Genomic DNA, 16,513 nt, shown 5'->3' with positions numbered 1-16,513 from the left:
ATTGCTCTGGCTCCTCTCTTGTAAATTCCTTACATCCCACACTTTCCACCAGCCCTTTCAATCTCCTACTGCTTCTCCTCCCACTCTTCCCACATTCCTTTCCCTTCCCTTCCATTCCCTCTCCCACCATCTTCCCTTTCTTTTCTTAATTTATTTTTTTATTATACAGTCAAACTTCCTCCAACGCAGTGGATATGCCCTGGGGTACCCCAGTGTTGGAGGAATTCATTTTGGGGGAATTTGGGCTCAGTTGGGCACCGGTGTCACACAGGAAGCGCCGTCCGGACGCTTTGTCCCTGATAAAAAGTAAGTTGCCCGTGCGGCCGGCGCTCATGGCTGGTAATGAACGCCGGCCCGGCCGTTTCCCGACTTGCCGAAAGTGCACGGGGGTCGGCATGTCCGGGCCTTTTGTCCGAACCTGGCATGGTAGTAACACCATGCCTGGTCAGGTGTAGGCCCCGGTCGTCGTGTTGGAGGCGGTCGGCACGGCGTAGCGGCCGCCAATTGCACCGGCAGTTCGGCCGTCGACCGTGCCGGGTGCTCGGGTGCCATGGGCGTTGCTTTGGACGGCGGCGGGCTCCAGGTCGCTGCCCCGATGCGTTGGCCTGCCGAGGAGATCTTGTCGGCTTCCCTGGCGAGGGCGCGGGGATCCGTGATCTGCGTGCTTGCCAGGGCGAGGCGTACCTGGCTAGGCAGCTGACGGAGGAACAGCTCTTGAAAAAGAAAATCCGGGGCGTGCTCCCCGAGCAACGAGAGCATGTAATCCATTCGCTCGGACGGGCGTGTGTCGCCGAGCTCGGGCAGGTCGAGCAGGCGCCATGCGCATTCCGCCGATGAGAGGGCGAAAGCGTCGAGGAGGAGCTTCTTGATCGCGCCGTACTTGTCAGCGGCTGGCGGGTGCTGGAGGAGGCTGAGGGCGCGGGCCGCGGTGGCTGAGCCGAGTGCTGCTACCACATGATGGAAGCGGGTGTCGTCGGCGGTGATGCCTCGCAGGGCGAACTGGGAGTCCGCCTGGGCGAACCAAACCGCCGCGTGAGCCTCCCAGAAGGTAGGCAGTTTAAGGGCGACTGCCGTGTCCATGTCGGTAGGTCACCAATGAAGGACCTGTGCTCCCATGTAATCGGAAGAATGGACGCGACAAAAAGCTGGAATTCGTCCGAGTTTCTTTATTGTCACAAAACAACTCGGGTACTCTGAAAAGCCCGTTTATCGGGCAGCATTATATACAAGCACTCGAATATCTCATGCCGGAGCGTTTGCCCTTAAAAGGCGCGACTGGGCGTGTCCGGGAGACCTGGGCGAGTCTGGACATGCCTGGGAACGGTGAGACTGGGTGTCGCCGGACGGGCCGGGCGTGCTTGGACATGCCTGGGAACGGCGAGACTGGGTGTCGCCGGACGGGCCGGGCGCGCCCGGGAAAGGCGAGTCCGGGCATGCCAGGGAAAGGCGAGACTGAGCGTCTCCGGGCGGTCTGGGCGAACCCGGCACAGCGATCGCTCCGTGGTTGCGTCCTCGGCAGGTGTAAGGCGATTGTGTATGTTCAGCGGCAACCGCGACAATAGCCTATTTTACTCCAGGGGTCCTAAGATTACCCACCCAAAATATCGTTGCGATTGGTTCAGCCGTTTTTGCGGTACCTTCGAACGGACAGACAGACGGACATTTGGTGAAATTATCGTAAGATATGCACACGCACATATATATATATATAATTATATATATATATATATATATATACATACATACATACATACATACATACAAACATACATACATACATACATATATATATATATATATATATATATATATATATATATATATATATATATATATATATATATATTGTTACGGTACGCGGTTAAGGATGGTATGTTTGCCGAGCGGAGGCTTCGCGACCGAACAGTTGTTCCCCGACTAAACCCGATTCACCCAAACGTTGGCCGTATCGCGCCACAGATATTCAATGGGGAAAAGACTAAGACGACGAATGCAAAGAGGAAGAAGAAGATGTACAGAAGAGTAACGGGGTTTATTATTTACACACACATAAGCAAAAAGAGCAGTCACGGGTATTTACAGCGGACATGAAAAAAACAGGTAACACAGTGCAAATTACTAGCTTATACTGACTTAGTTTACTACCCAGGACAGCACGAACAGAACAAACTCACGTACGCAAATGGATGGAAGGGTAGGAATCGTTTGCAGGGATGAGCAGGTGGGATCACAGGGCACAGCGAGCAGGTCCACTCCGGGCGGGAAGCGAGGAGCCGGCAGCTCCTTGTATTCGGCTTTACAGCACACGCCGGCAGCTCCTTGTATTCGGCTTTACAGCGCACGCCGGCAGGGTCACTCGGTGGGTTGAAACGGGGCTGGTTGAAGCGGCTCTTTGTCAAAGGCTTTTCGTATCTCTCACGCAACTCCGGTGCAACTCTGAACTCTCTCCCGGTGGACTGGTGGACTCTGAACCCGGTGGACTCTGAACTCCCATAACCCTCTTACGCACTTGGACTCATCTGCCGTATCTCTGGTCTAGCTTGTCCCAGCGATCGTCGCACCCTTCTCTTCAAACCTTCAGCGCGGGTCTGACACGCCCTCCTCGGTTTTGGTACCGCCCTCCCTCCCGTGCTCTGTTTCGTGACCTTGTATGGTAATCCCACGGGCTTGTCTCCTTATTTGGGCATGGGGCTGAACAGCCCCGCCCTTCGTGGCGCGCCCTGGGCTTGCCTCTCCTGGGCGACCCCGCCCCTCCTGTTCAAACAGAGCACGGAGCACATATTCACTATAGCAGCGAAATGAGAGGGCATGCACCCCACGCTTGTGAACTGCTTTACCCACAGATGGAGAGTTTGGCTGGGAAATGGAAGTATTGAAGGGGAGCTATTCTTAATTGATTCGGTGCAATGGAGTATTATTTTAGTGGAAGACAAGGCCTTACCCTAAAACACATAATAAGATATAAGCTACTGAACAAGGGTTTTATCGGGTCCTTCAATGTGGTGTTTCATGGAATAACTACTGAGACGCCCTTTTTACCTTTACACAACTCTGGAGGCAGGAGGGGCCATATCCAACCAATGTTACACAACAATTTTCCACTACAATACACACAATCAAAAAAATGCAATCCTCATACACGCAACACTGCACCCTCCTCCTCTTAGGCACGTCCCGGGCCTACAACTTTTAATTTAGTGTGACACGTAGGTGTAGTTCCTTCTACTTTTAACCTGACCCTGAGTGTGACAGTTTTAAAACATAAATAAATATGTCCCGCTGCTCCATTGCACCCTGCCTAACAGACTCACGCCCACAGCTAACCGAATTGCGGAATGGTCTTCAAACTATACACTGACGGTGGGGAGCATTATTTACAAAACTAACCGAGGACCTGTGATTGTTCTTTCTGGGGGGGAGACAGTCTGCTCTGCATCAATGCACCATGAAAGCACCCAAAAAACACACCAACACACCCTCAAGCACCAATCGGTGCAGTCACCACAGTTCATCAGTGTTCATGAATGTTCAATAATAAAAATAAATCAACAACCCCTAACCCTGCAGGTGATCTCTTGCTCTTCGGCTCCCTCTGCTGGCTATTATTATTTTCCAGGTGTTGTCATCTTCTTTGCTGGCAGCCTATTTGGATTAATAAAATGCACCCAACGTGTCCCTTTTATTTATTTATGGCCCACCAGGCCGACTAGTGTATGGTTCACCTGTGGGGCATCGGTGCCCTGTGATCAAGGTCCGCCAGCAAGATTTCGGGCCTTCATGGCCGGTTCCAGCAGAGGGGCCATGCCCCAACCCATGGGGTCCATCAGTGGTGCTCGGCCACAGACATGTGGTCCATAATGTGGTGCATCGATGCAGACAGCTGGTTCTGGGAGTTTCGGGCGCACAATGGTGGACTCACGCACGCTCCCCTCGGCGCCCAATGGCGCACAGGTCATGTGGGAGACAAAAGGGGGAAGACAGATGAGCGAGGGGTAAGGTCACAAGGGTACACATCAATAAGGCAATGCAGGGCGAAATGCGTACGGAGAGCGAAGTGAGAAAGCTCGTCCCTACCGTACGTCACCCCCCCTGTCACCTACACTACCCTTGCCCTTACCCCATATTTACAAAATCTACACATTTACAAATTCGTCGCTACTGTCACGTCTTCCCCATATTTCCCTTATACCAAATTCGTCACCACAATCCCTCTACTTCAGAATTTGCTATCACCAATTCATCATCAATCCTCATAAGGAGGGAGAGATGGAACATCAAGCACAATGTCACACCCACATCATGATGCGTCTCACAATCCAAAACATTTGCACATAAAAATAATTAAACATGGCATGGTGTGGAGTACCTGTCACCTCAGGTGAGTGGATGTAGATGGTGCGAGGAGACTTCAATCCTAACTATCCTCTAAATGACATTAACACACTTTACACTACCCGGGGTCTCTCCCTGCCAATCCATTGGCCAACTTACACTATTGGTTCTAAAAACCAATTCCCATTGACCAAACTGTGGTGCTTCTCAATTTGGGGTCTCACTCCCCCGATTCATCTCCCGGTGCCCTTGCACAATTTCTGGGCTGAGACGTGTAGCTCTCCCAGCAGGTCTACCCACCTGCACACCTCCACCACTGCAGTTGCCACCCGAGCTTACCTAGCTCCTCACCCTAACCTATCTAATTGGGGAAGGCCCCTCCTGGCTCTGTCACCCCCTGGTGCCCTCTGGCACTGGGCTACCCGGGTCCGTCCTCCGGATCCTCGGGCCCCATCCACAACAACTCTACCGGCTCCCAGAGCCCACCTGCGGCCTCACCTGGCCGACATCCTCACAGTGGTGGAGTGCCCAAACCAACTACACACACTAACAGGCTACACGCCCAGCCATTTCCACAACACTAATGCACCCATCCAATCACCATTCTTCCACCCACACCGCAGATGCCAAGATCCAACCACAATTTACCTATACCCTCTATCTAACACTTTCACTACCCGCCCCGGGTATTCGTGATGGGGGTCCACTCTTCCCCCATTCACACCTTCGCACCATCCACTCCACTCCATAGTTTCCACCACACTCACTCCACGACCATCCATTCCAATACTCCATTTACTCCACACTACCATTTATTCCATACACCTGTTCCTCATACCTGTTGTTGCACACCTGTGCACTCACACCTGGTGCCACCTGCACCCTCCTTCTCCCTGGACCATTTGGTCAGCACAATACTCATCACCATCACTCACTCATACACTGCTCCATACACCTGTCCAGTTGCACACCTGTGCAATCACACCTGTTCCTCACACACTTTTCACAATACACTTCCAATCCTCAAACACACGGCATCATCTCATCTAACTACTCCCCTCTGGAACTTGCGCTTCCCAGTCGTCCCTTTAAACTATTGCGCTCCCACGTCATTATCATCCACACTAATCTACCTGCGTCCCCACTACAGGTGTCATTGTCACTACCTAATCTTAACGTCACCTAAGGTCATCTCTCTAGATCCCTACACACGATATATCCTAACCCACCCGGGCTAGTTTTCACTGCCATAAACCCCATAAACTAGTGCTCCTTTGCCCCCCGCTGTGAGGGATGGTGGATTGGCCATCCCACCACATCGGGGACGTCCCACTATCAATTTTGCTTGCCAAATTCCAACCAATCAAAAATTTGCCAATTACTGCCAATTCTATTCACTTTTCTAAATTTCGTATCAAAACACTATCACTATTATCATCATCACAGTCCACTATATCCTAGCCTCGGTGCGTCATGACATCATTAAACTCGGCTTCGCAAAGCCGAGCAATGAATTCGGGTGGTTTGGTCGCCTGCAGCTTGAATCCGTCCGGCTTTCGGTTCAAGGGAGGTGGTTTGGTCGGGCCGAGATTCCACGCACCATCTCGGCGCGGTACCTTGCGGTCCCGGGCCCGATGGCTCAATCTCCCCCGGTCGGAACCCCGTCCCCGCGAGGGGGCACCGTTCCGCTTCCTCCCACTCGCCCTTGAACCGGGCCGGTCGCCTCGCCCGACAAGGCCCGGACTCGACCGTGCGGGGCGGGGCCAAGCCCGAATCGGCAACGACGCTTCGAAGAGAAACGACGCAGCTTCGATCCGCGCCGGGCCTCGCATCCAACAAAGCACACCGTGCCCCGAGTGCTCGCATCGGCTATCCGTCGCTCTAACCGCTAACCCGGTTACCGTCGATGCTTCACCTGCATGCTCACACGCATACGCTACCCCTTTCACACTCCCAAAACCCGGCGTTCCAACGCCGTCTGTACATTCCACCAACGCTCTCCCTGTTACACACTACACCTCTCGCGCACACTCTTGCGCACACTCGCCGTTCGCACACCTCTCCTCCGTTACGTCCTCTGTAACACTCACCATGGGCGTGCACTCTGGCATCCACCCACTACCGCGCTCCGATGTGCTCTCCCACACCCGCGCCATGACCAACTCAGGTGTGCTTCCTCGCACACCCTCAACCATTCCAAGCGTGCATTCTCGCACCCGCTCCACCACCAACTCACTCCTCGTGTCACACTCCGTACACCCCGACGTGCATTCTCGCTCGCACTCGGTTTCACTCCCACACTTTATAACACACCCACTCGCCGACGCACACTTTTTTTTCACACGCGTGCCATTTCCACTCACACGGGACCCTTCACCAACGACCGGATGCTTCCTCGATCCCAAGCGCGCGAAAATTCTTTTGTCGCCAAACATCCTCTTACAAAATCTACCCGCACAATATACAGCACGACTCACCTGGGGGATCCTTTTCTCCACGCGCACCTGCAAACTCTTTATTTGGTTAGTGAGCACACCATTATGAGTTGAGCACAGACCTTGCACATTTTCCATTTCTCCCTGCAATTCCTGGGCTACCTCCGTCGTCTCTTCAATTTTAATTGTACCCACTACTGCTTTGTCTTTGTTCCCCTCGATGACCGTTGGCTTTAATAAAATTCCCTCTTCTACCTCAACGGTCGCCGGTTGCCCTTTACCCCGGGTCGTGATTTCTACCCCGGTCCAGTTACCCGTGCTTTTCTCCACTTCGCTCAACCAGTGCTTCTCGACCCGCGTTACCTCGTCGTACACCCCTGGGACCCTTTCGCCCACCATGCGATCCATGGTCTCCCCACATTTTTGCATGCGGTCACCCATTCTGTTGGTTATTGCTTCAATTTGGTTTCCCAATCGCTCACTCCGAGCATCCATCCGGTTCCCCATTTGTCCCATTTTGGCTTCTAGCCTCTCCATAAGGGCCCTCATTTGTAACACTAGGGCATTGCCCGTACGTGGGTGCCCGTTCCTTGCCCAAAAAAATATATCTAAAATTATATCCCCCCCCCTATTTACATGAAATGGTTTGGTCCAAAGCGAACGGCTTGCGAGTGGTGACAATCCCCCCCCTCTATTTACATGCAATGGTTCGGTCCAAAGCGAACGGCTTCCGGAGTTTGGTAAAGAAATCGCCATCGCGTACACAAACGCGCAGGAAAGCGAATGAATCGCAAATTCGTTTTTATTAGTTGTAAAACATAATGCCCAATTATTCAATTAGCGCCAACGTATTTTGGCTTTTTGCAATTTAATCGCAAGGGAAAGTAGAAAGAGAAGAGGGAAAAAAAGAAAAGCCTTGCCTTGCTGCAAACAGCTGCTGCAAACAACAACAACATGGAAGGCTGCACTGTCCGGAAGTTGGCATATCGCAGTTACGATTATTTTAGTGTTAATGGCCAATTATTCAATTAGCGCCAACGTATTTTGGCTGTTTGCAATTTAATCGCAAGGAAAAGTAGAAAGAGAAGAGGGAAAAAAAGAAAAGCCTTGCATTAACGCATTAACGCTTGCATTGCATTAACGGTTCGGCACACGTGATAGCTCGCTGCTCTCTGATTGGTTGAAGCGTTTTTTGGACATAGCTCGGTAGGTACTTGTCCGATTAATTACAAACCTTGAAAAGGCACATCCTCGGGTCCCCAGCAATATACCTGGCAAGTTTCAAGTATATCGGACCCGTGGTTGTCGAGAAACAGCGGTCACAGACACACAGACAGACACACAGAGATTACTGGCATTATAGATAGATAAAAAGGTTCGAATCCACCGGTGGCGCTGCTACGGTCGCGGGCGCGGTCGCCGTAGCCATGTGTGAGGCGCCATTTTGCGCGCCCGTAACCTCGTGCGCGAGAGCGCCATTTTGCGCGCCTGAAACCCCCTCAACCACACCTTCTTTACTCTCCTCCACCATTTTCCCCACTTCTTCCCCGGGGTCCTGGGTCGATTCTACCCCGTTTATCTCTCCCACCGACATCCCGTCGCCTTGACCAGCCATGGCGCGATTTCAAAATTCGGGTTTTGCTTTAAAACAACACAAATTTCCAGCAGCTCCAAATTTTGACCAAATTTTTTCCTAGATGTTTTTAAAAATTTGGTTCGGGCCTCGAATCTCACTCCCAGACACCAATTGTTACGGTACGCGGTTAAGGATGGTATGTTTGCCGAGCGGAGGCTCCGCGACCGAACAGTTGTTCCCTGACTAAACCCGATTCACCCAAACGTTGGCCGTATCGCGCCACAGATATTCAATGGGGAAAAGACTAAGACGACGAATGCAAAGAGGAAGAAGAAGCGTACAGAAGAGTAACGGTGTTTATTATTTACACACACATAAGCAAAAAGAGCAGTCACGGGTATTTACAGCAGACATGAAAAAAACAGGTAACACAGTGCAAATTACTAGCTTATACTGACTTAGTTTACTACCCAGGACAGCACGAACAGAACAAACTCACGTACGCAAATGGATGGAAGGGTAGGAATCGTTTGGGGGGATGAGCAGGTGGGATCACAGAGCACAGCGAGCAGGTCCACACCGGGCGGGAAGCGAGGAGCCGGCAGCTCCTTGTATTCGGCTTTACAGCACACGCCGGCAGCTCCTTGTATTCGGCTTTACAGCGCACGCCGGCAGGGTCACTCGGTGGGTTGAAACGGGGCTGGTTGAAGCGGCTCTTTGTCAAAGGCTTTTCGTATCTCTCACGCAACTCCGATGCAACTCTGAACTCTCTCCCGGTGGACTGCCGACCCTCTTACGCACTTGGACTCATCTGCCGTATCTCTGGTCTAGCTTGTCCCAGCGATCGTCGCACACTTCTCTTCAAACCTTCAGCGCGGGTCTGACACGCCCTCCTCGGTTTTGGTACCGCCCTCCCTCCCGTGCTCTGGTTCGTGACCTTGCATGGTAATCCCACGGGCTTGTCTCCTTATTTGGGCATGGCGCCGACGGCACGCCCCTCGTGGCGAGCCACGGGCTTGTTTCCTTATTTGGGCATGGGGCTGAACAGCCCCGCCCTTCGTGGCGCGCCCTGGGCTTGCCTCTCCCGGGCGACCCCGCCCCTCCTGTTCAAACAGAGCACGGAGCACATATTCACTATAGCAGCGAAATGAGAGGGCGTGCACCCCACGCTTGTGAACTGCTTTACCCACAGATGGAGAGTTTGGCTGGGAAATGGAAGTATTGAAGGGGAGCTATTCTTAATTGATTCGGTGCAATGGAGTATTATTTTAATGGAAGACAAGGCCTTACCCTAAAACACATAATAAGATATAAGCTACTGAACAAGGGTTTTATCGGGTCCTTCAATGTGGTGTTTCATGGAATAACTACCGAGACGCCCTTTTTACCTTTACACAACTCTGGAGGCAGGAGGGGCCATATCCAACCAATGTTACACAACAATTTACCACTACAATACACACAATCAAAAAAATGCAGTCCTCATATCCGCAACAATATATATATATATATATATATATATATATATATATATATATATATATATATATATATATATATATATATATCTGCAGACGGCATTTAATATGGAATTTTTTTTTTTTTTGGGGTGAACTTACTTTTCAAGATGACTTAGAACCAAAAGTTCATTGGAATTACGTTGAAATTATTCTAGATTTTGTTAATGTGACCTTTAAAAGAAACAAAAACCACATTTGAAATTTCGAAGCAAATAAATTGATCCTTGAAAGTGATGTAAACTGATATCGAACTCAATTCACAGACAGTACTGTGTTAAACTTCTGTACGTTTTCCAGAAGTATCTCTTTATTTTGCACATTAGCCAAATTTTTTTTCAACGAAAACAAAAGCTAAATTATGACTGGGATTACGGACAGTAAAATTACAGTTCAGTACTTCGTGTAACCCCCACGTGCATTCAGGAGACCACGTACACGTCGAGGCATGTTGTTAACGAGATTTGCCAAGGTTTGGACAGGAATCGCTTGCCATGCAGTGACAATAGCCTGCTGCAATTCACGCACAGAGACAGGCTGCTTGTCCAAGTTGTCGATTTGACGCGTTAATTCTGCCCACAAGTTCTCTATCGGATTCATATCCGGGGACATGGCAGGCCACTCCATATGCTCTTCACCACGGTCAGCAAGAAAGTGTTGGATCATGCGAGCACGATGAGGTCGTGCATTGTCATCTTGGAAGACAAAGTTTCCTCGAAAGGCTGCACGAGCAAATGGAAGCAATGTTTCTTCCAGAATGACCCTGTACGTGAACTGGTTCAGGTTTCCATTCAGAACAACCAGGTCAGTTTTGCCCCCTGCATGAAAAGCAGCCCAAACCGTCACCCCACCACCTCCAGCTTGGACTCTTGGCACTATACAATCTTCGTGGTGGGCTTCATGCACTTGTCTGTGCACTCGGACGCGGCCATCTTGACGATAGACCAGAAATCTAGACTCGTCACTGAAGGTCACGTGATTCCAGTGTCCTGGCTGCCATTGACGGTGCTCTCTGGCCCACTGCAATCGGCGCTGGCTGTGTTGTCTGGTCAGGCGTGGCTTTCTCAGGGGACGCCTGGCACGATAGCCTGCTTGAACCAGTCATTGGTTGACTAGCCTTCTGGATACAGGCACATTTGTCAGTTGCTGCCACTCAGCCCTAAGCCGATTAGCTGACTTGGTACGGCCATTGCAGACTAACCGGTGCAGCTGGCGATCATCTCTCCTTGTGGTTCTGCGTGGACGTCCTGGCCTCGGTATTGGAGTAGGGACACCCCTCTGAGCATTTCGTTTCCGGATCTTTGACACCTGATCTTGAGTGATGCCATACTGCTGAGCAATAGCACGCTGTTTCATGCCAGAATTTAGTAAAGCCACCACTCCATGACAAACAGCCTTGTCGAGTTGCCATGACAAACAGCCTTGTCGAGTTGACGGACCATCTCCAGAGGAAGCGGCAATAGCTTTTGTAGACGTGCAGCAGTTGTTTTCCACTAATACAGAACGCAACAACCCTTATATACCCGATTGTGAAGCCAATCATCAAATGTACCTGTCCTTACATTTTGTCACGCCACCTGTGATATAATCCTGTTATTGACTTCTTGCTGCGAAAGACAATCAGTGACATGGTTCTTTCAACAAAGACATCACCGAAGGGTAAAAGAAACTCACCAGATTGATATACTGAGTTCAGAAAGTAAACCCAAGTCAAGAAAAAAAAAATATTCCGTATTAAATGCCAAGTCTATATATATATATATAAAACACAGTTTGGTTGTGTGTGTGTGTGTGTGTGTGTGTGTGTGTGTGTGTGTGTGTGTGTGTGTGTGTGTGTGTGTGTGTGTGTGTGTGTGTGTGTGTGTGTGTGTGTGTGTGTGTGTGTGTGTGTGTGTGTGTGTGTGTGTGTGTAATGTTACCGATAGACTCCAAAACGGAGAGGCTCACATGCTTGATATTTGGCATCGACATGGCCATTGAGCCTGGGACGGACATGGCCGAGACAATATTTGACGAGATCCATATTTTTTATTCATATTTACCTCAGCGCATTTCAGCGAAGTACCTGCTAATCTCAGCCAGTGCGAGCAGCTCGCTGATTCGCTCAGAGCGATCACGTGATGTTCCATCCCGTCACACGTCACACGTTTGCACGTAATTCAGGGCGAAAAGCCATTGCGTTTTTTCACCTTTATGCGATCGTGTTTTGTGTCGATTTTGTGCCATATGCATTAAATTTTAATTCATATTTCGTGTTTACGAATTCGAATATGAAGGATTTCCCCTTTCGATTTCGAATACGAATCGAATACGAGCTTGAGTCAAGAGGGCAAATGTATGGGTTGGGAATGTGCGGGTCTCCCTTCCCCCGCCCGGCAACGCCGGTACTGGAGGACGTGGGTCACAGGATCGGTGAGTCTCCAAAATCCGCTTCGTGCTCTTGCAAAGATGCAGGAAGATGTCGCGATTGTTGTGCTGCTCTCCGACCATGTAGTTAGGTCCAAAACTTCAATTCCGTGACCATTTTCTGGCTAGTAAGGTTTGACGATTGATTTGACTTCTATTGACATTTTATAACAAAAATAGCCTCTATGTCCCTCCCAAAAATCCCGGCATTTTTCGCCAGAGGCCCGAATCCAAGATGACCGCCGGCACTATCTTGAAAAATTAAGTTTTGAACCAGAACACCTAGAATCACGTACAAAGACACTTTTTTGGGTAATTTGACCACGAGGATTCCGAATCTGACATTAGTTTGACGTTATGACATTATTTTGACCCAGAAATCCAAGATGGCCACCATCCAGTAGAGCGAAAATGCAACTTTTAAATGGGAGAACATATGATCATGAATTAACACATTATTTTGGCTAAATCTATACTGGCCACGGAATTGAAGTCCTGATTAGTGAATTGCTATTTTCTTGTTTTTTATTTGTCTGTGTGTGTAATGTCATATACTTATTTCTGTCTTTCCAGGGAGTATACGAGCGAATGAGACGGCACTGAGAAGCGCAGTATTCAGAAGATAACTGTCAAGAGAATGTCCACCGTTCCGTGTGTCCTCCAGTGTGGCGGGCTTTGCAATGAAGCCACTGATGTCGTTACCTCCGTTGAGAGTTGGGAAAATCTCAAGAAAAAAGCCCTGTTATGGAGCGGTCTTGACAAGTTCAGAGACGTTTATGCAACAGTCAATTGGGATAATGGTCCCGGCAGACAATGTGTCCATAAATCATGTAGGCTGACCTTATGGAATGCTAATAAACTGGAGCAGGCCAAGACAAGACAGAAAAAACGAGAAGTCAAGGAATGCCAATCTCAGTCTTCGTCCATGTCTGAGGCTTTCCCCCCGGCTGCTTCTCCACCTGCCAAGCGGCTGCGATCAAGTGTAGAAGGGCTGATACATGAAAAAACAAAATGTGTCTGGTGCTGTAAACCGGAGTCGGCAAAGCACCCAGAATCAAAGCTGTCCCTGATTTTTTTTTTTGTTTTGTTTTTGTTTTTGTACACTGAATCGTGAAAGAGCTTCGTATGATAATGCATGGGCAACGTTCAAGAGTCACACGGTGGTCCTCGAAGATCAGAGCATGCGACACAGAATCAACTGTGTGATCGATTATGCAGCTGATGACCCATATGCGATTGAGATCAGATATCACAACAAATGCTGGTTGAAATATGTGCGTAGTTACCAGAAAATGAGTGAAGATGACAAACTCCCACGCATGCACAATGTCAATCTCCGTGAGGCTCAGACTATCTTCTTTGACCACATCAGAACAGTTATCTTTGAGGAACGTGAGCTAAGGTCACTACAGAGCCTCCTCAAAGACTACAGCTCTATCATATCTCGGTATGGCTTCTCAACATCCAGCATCAAGTCATCCTTTGTCAAAGATATCCTGACCCGGGAGTTTGAGGGCAAGATCGGCTTCCACTCCCGCCCTCAGAGAAACCAGAGCGACCTAGTCTATGACACGTCTGGGGGTGGTTCATATGTTGAAGCAGCACTCTCCGCCATCGGTGTTGGCAGTGAACAACTGGTGCACAATGTGGCTAAGCGGCTCAAGGATGATGTCAAGTCAATCAAACCCATCCCATGGCCGCCAAGAGTCGAGGAGCTAGAAGAGGAGGAAGAGCTCTCGCCTCTCATGGTGCAGCTGCTATCTGCTTTGCAGGGGAAGAAGGAGGTAGATCTGTCTCCCAGCACACTCTCTCTCACCTCTCTCATCACGCAGTACATTACAAAGCGACCCACCACTACCGCCATCAATGCCACCGTCACCCTTCATGGGATGACTCGCAGCAAGGAGCTTATTGACTCAAAAGCAGAATGCTCAAAAGCAACATATGAATTTGAGGAGGAACTCAAAACGAGAGCTGCTGAAATGGAGCAGAATGCTCTCATGGCAGTGATCAACCTGGTTGAGGTCAGTCATCTTGTGGACCTCACTGAGTTGCTGGAACATCGTGTTGTTGAGGAGTGTGTGGCTTTATTCAACTCCAACGGAACATACAGGAAGACACAGAAGAGTAAGCTCATCCAGAAACTCTCTCTGCAATCTGTAGATCTGCAGGAACCCTACACCGCTCTCATCGACATGGGCATGATTTGGAGGATGGCAACTCCATCAGCAGAGGATCGACAGACGCAACATGGCACCCCATACAAGTGGTCAGACTATGTCCACAAGGTGTCTTCCATCATCCTTGCCCGCCATGGTGATGCTGAACGTATCTTCTGTGTGAATGACCCATATGACACACCATACTCTACTAAAGATGACGAGCGAGACCTGCGGGTACAGGGTAAGGCACATATATCCAACACCTACATGAAATTGAATGACCCCTTCCCTTCTGCCCAAGCATTCAAAACACTTCTATGTAGCGTCAGCAACAAGGGGCGGATGCAAAAGCTGATATGCACCTACCTGACAGACCTTGCAGAGAGTGGTGATGCAGAGATTGTCTACTCTGTTGGCTCCCACTGCACCAATTTGTCAACCCAGCAACCAATGGAGAACTACAGCTTTGACCAGTCTGAGGCTGATACTGTCCTCTTTTCTGCTTACGCAGTTCTGCATGAATCAGGTTACAGTGGCCCTGTTGTCATTGATACCGCTGATACCGATGCCTATGTCGCGGCAGCAGTCATCTCGCAGCAGCTGCCCGGAAAGCTCTGTATCAAGAGGAAGAAGGAGACTATCTTATGTCATGGCCTGGTTAATGACGAGATGGCAGACTGTATTGTGCAGCTGCACTGTATGACAGGCTGTGATGCCAACTCAGGCTTCTATGGCAAGGGTAAGAAGTTGGTGTATGACCGGGTGGCGAAGAGCCCTGTGGCTCGACGGCAGCTCTCGCTGTGTGGAGATAGCCTTGACCTTGAGGAGGAGGTGCTAGAGGAGCTCTTCCAGTTCACACGACATGTCATCTATGGCGACGAAAAGAGTAGCACCATGGCTGAGGCCCGTGCAGCAAAGTGGAAGACACTGAAAAACAAATCATTTATCCGTCTCCCTCCAGATGCAGACAGCCTACGCCAACACTGCCTCCGAGCAAACTACTTGGCATATCTTGTGCGTCATCCCTCCAAGAAACACCACCCCTCGCCACTCAGACATGGCTGGGAGCTGGTGGGTGGTCGCTGTCGCCCTGTCCGCCACACGCAACCTGCTCTCCCGACACATCTACCTGCACCAGGGCCAGCTGAAGAGAGTGAGGAAGATGAGAGCCAGGAGGGGAATGAGGAGCGAGATGATGATGTACAAAGGCGGGGAGATTCATCGGAATCTGATGATTCAGATTCTAGTGAAGCAGAATGCTCTGATTCGGACTAATCATATAATTAAAGGTCATATTGATTAATTACTTCATTTGAAAACTGTTCAAGTCACAGCTATTAAAAATAGCTTATTTTGAAGTGTAATGAGTTTACTTGTCATGCAATCATCAATTACTTTACTGCAAGATATCCTTATGGAGGTAGTTTCTTTAACATGTTTAAGTACAAAAGTTGCATTTTCACTCTACTGGATGGTGGCCATCTTGGATTTCTGGGTCAAAATAATGTCATAACGTCAAACTAATGTCAGATTCGGAATCCTCGTGGTCAAATTACCCAGAAAAGTGTCTTTGTACGTGATTCTAGGTGTTCTGGTTCAAAACTTAATTTTTCAAGATAGTGCCGGCGGTCGTCTTGGATTCGGGCCTCTGGCGAAAAATGCCGGGATTTTTGGGAGGGACATAGAGGCTATTTTTGTTATAAAATGTCAATAGAAGTCAAATCAATCGTCAAAACTTACTAGCCAGAAAATGGTCACGGATTTGAAGTTTTGGACCTAACTAATGAGAACTACAACGTCATTGTTGACTGGCCCTCCCCTTCCCTCCCCTCCCTACCCCCTCCGTCCTCCCCCTCCCTCCCCCTCCACCCTACCCCTTCCCCTTCTCCCCTCCCCCCTCCCCCTCCCTTTTCCCCCTCCCTTTTCCCCCTCTCCCCTCCCCCTCCCTTTCCCCCCTCCCCCCTCCCCCTCCCTTTTCCCCCCTCCCCCTCCCCTCCCTTTCCCCCTCCCTCCTCCCCCTCCCTTTCCCCCCTCCCTTTCCCCCCTCCCCCTCCATTTTCCCCCTCCCCCCTCCCCCTCCCTTTT

At 49.9% G+C, this 16,513-nt stretch overlaps 1 protein-coding gene across 4 annotated transcripts in view; it reads left to right on the top strand.

Moving 5' to 3' along the window:
- The window catches only part of LOC137425950 (inositol 1,4,5-trisphosphate-gated calcium channel ITPR1-like), a 465,322-nt gene that overhangs the window by 238,749 nt on the left and 210,060 nt on the right, over positions 1-16,513 (top strand). The window lies entirely within an intron of this gene.

Source organism: Myxine glutinosa, chromosome 4, assembly GCF_964187855.1.
Source record: "Myxine glutinosa chromosome 4, kmMyxGlut1.1, whole genome shotgun sequence".
NCBI lineage: Eukaryota > Metazoa > Chordata > Myxini > Myxiniformes > Myxinidae > Myxine > Myxine glutinosa.
Note: the sequence above shows the minus strand (reverse complement) of the source record. Positions and strands in the feature narration are given on the sequence as shown.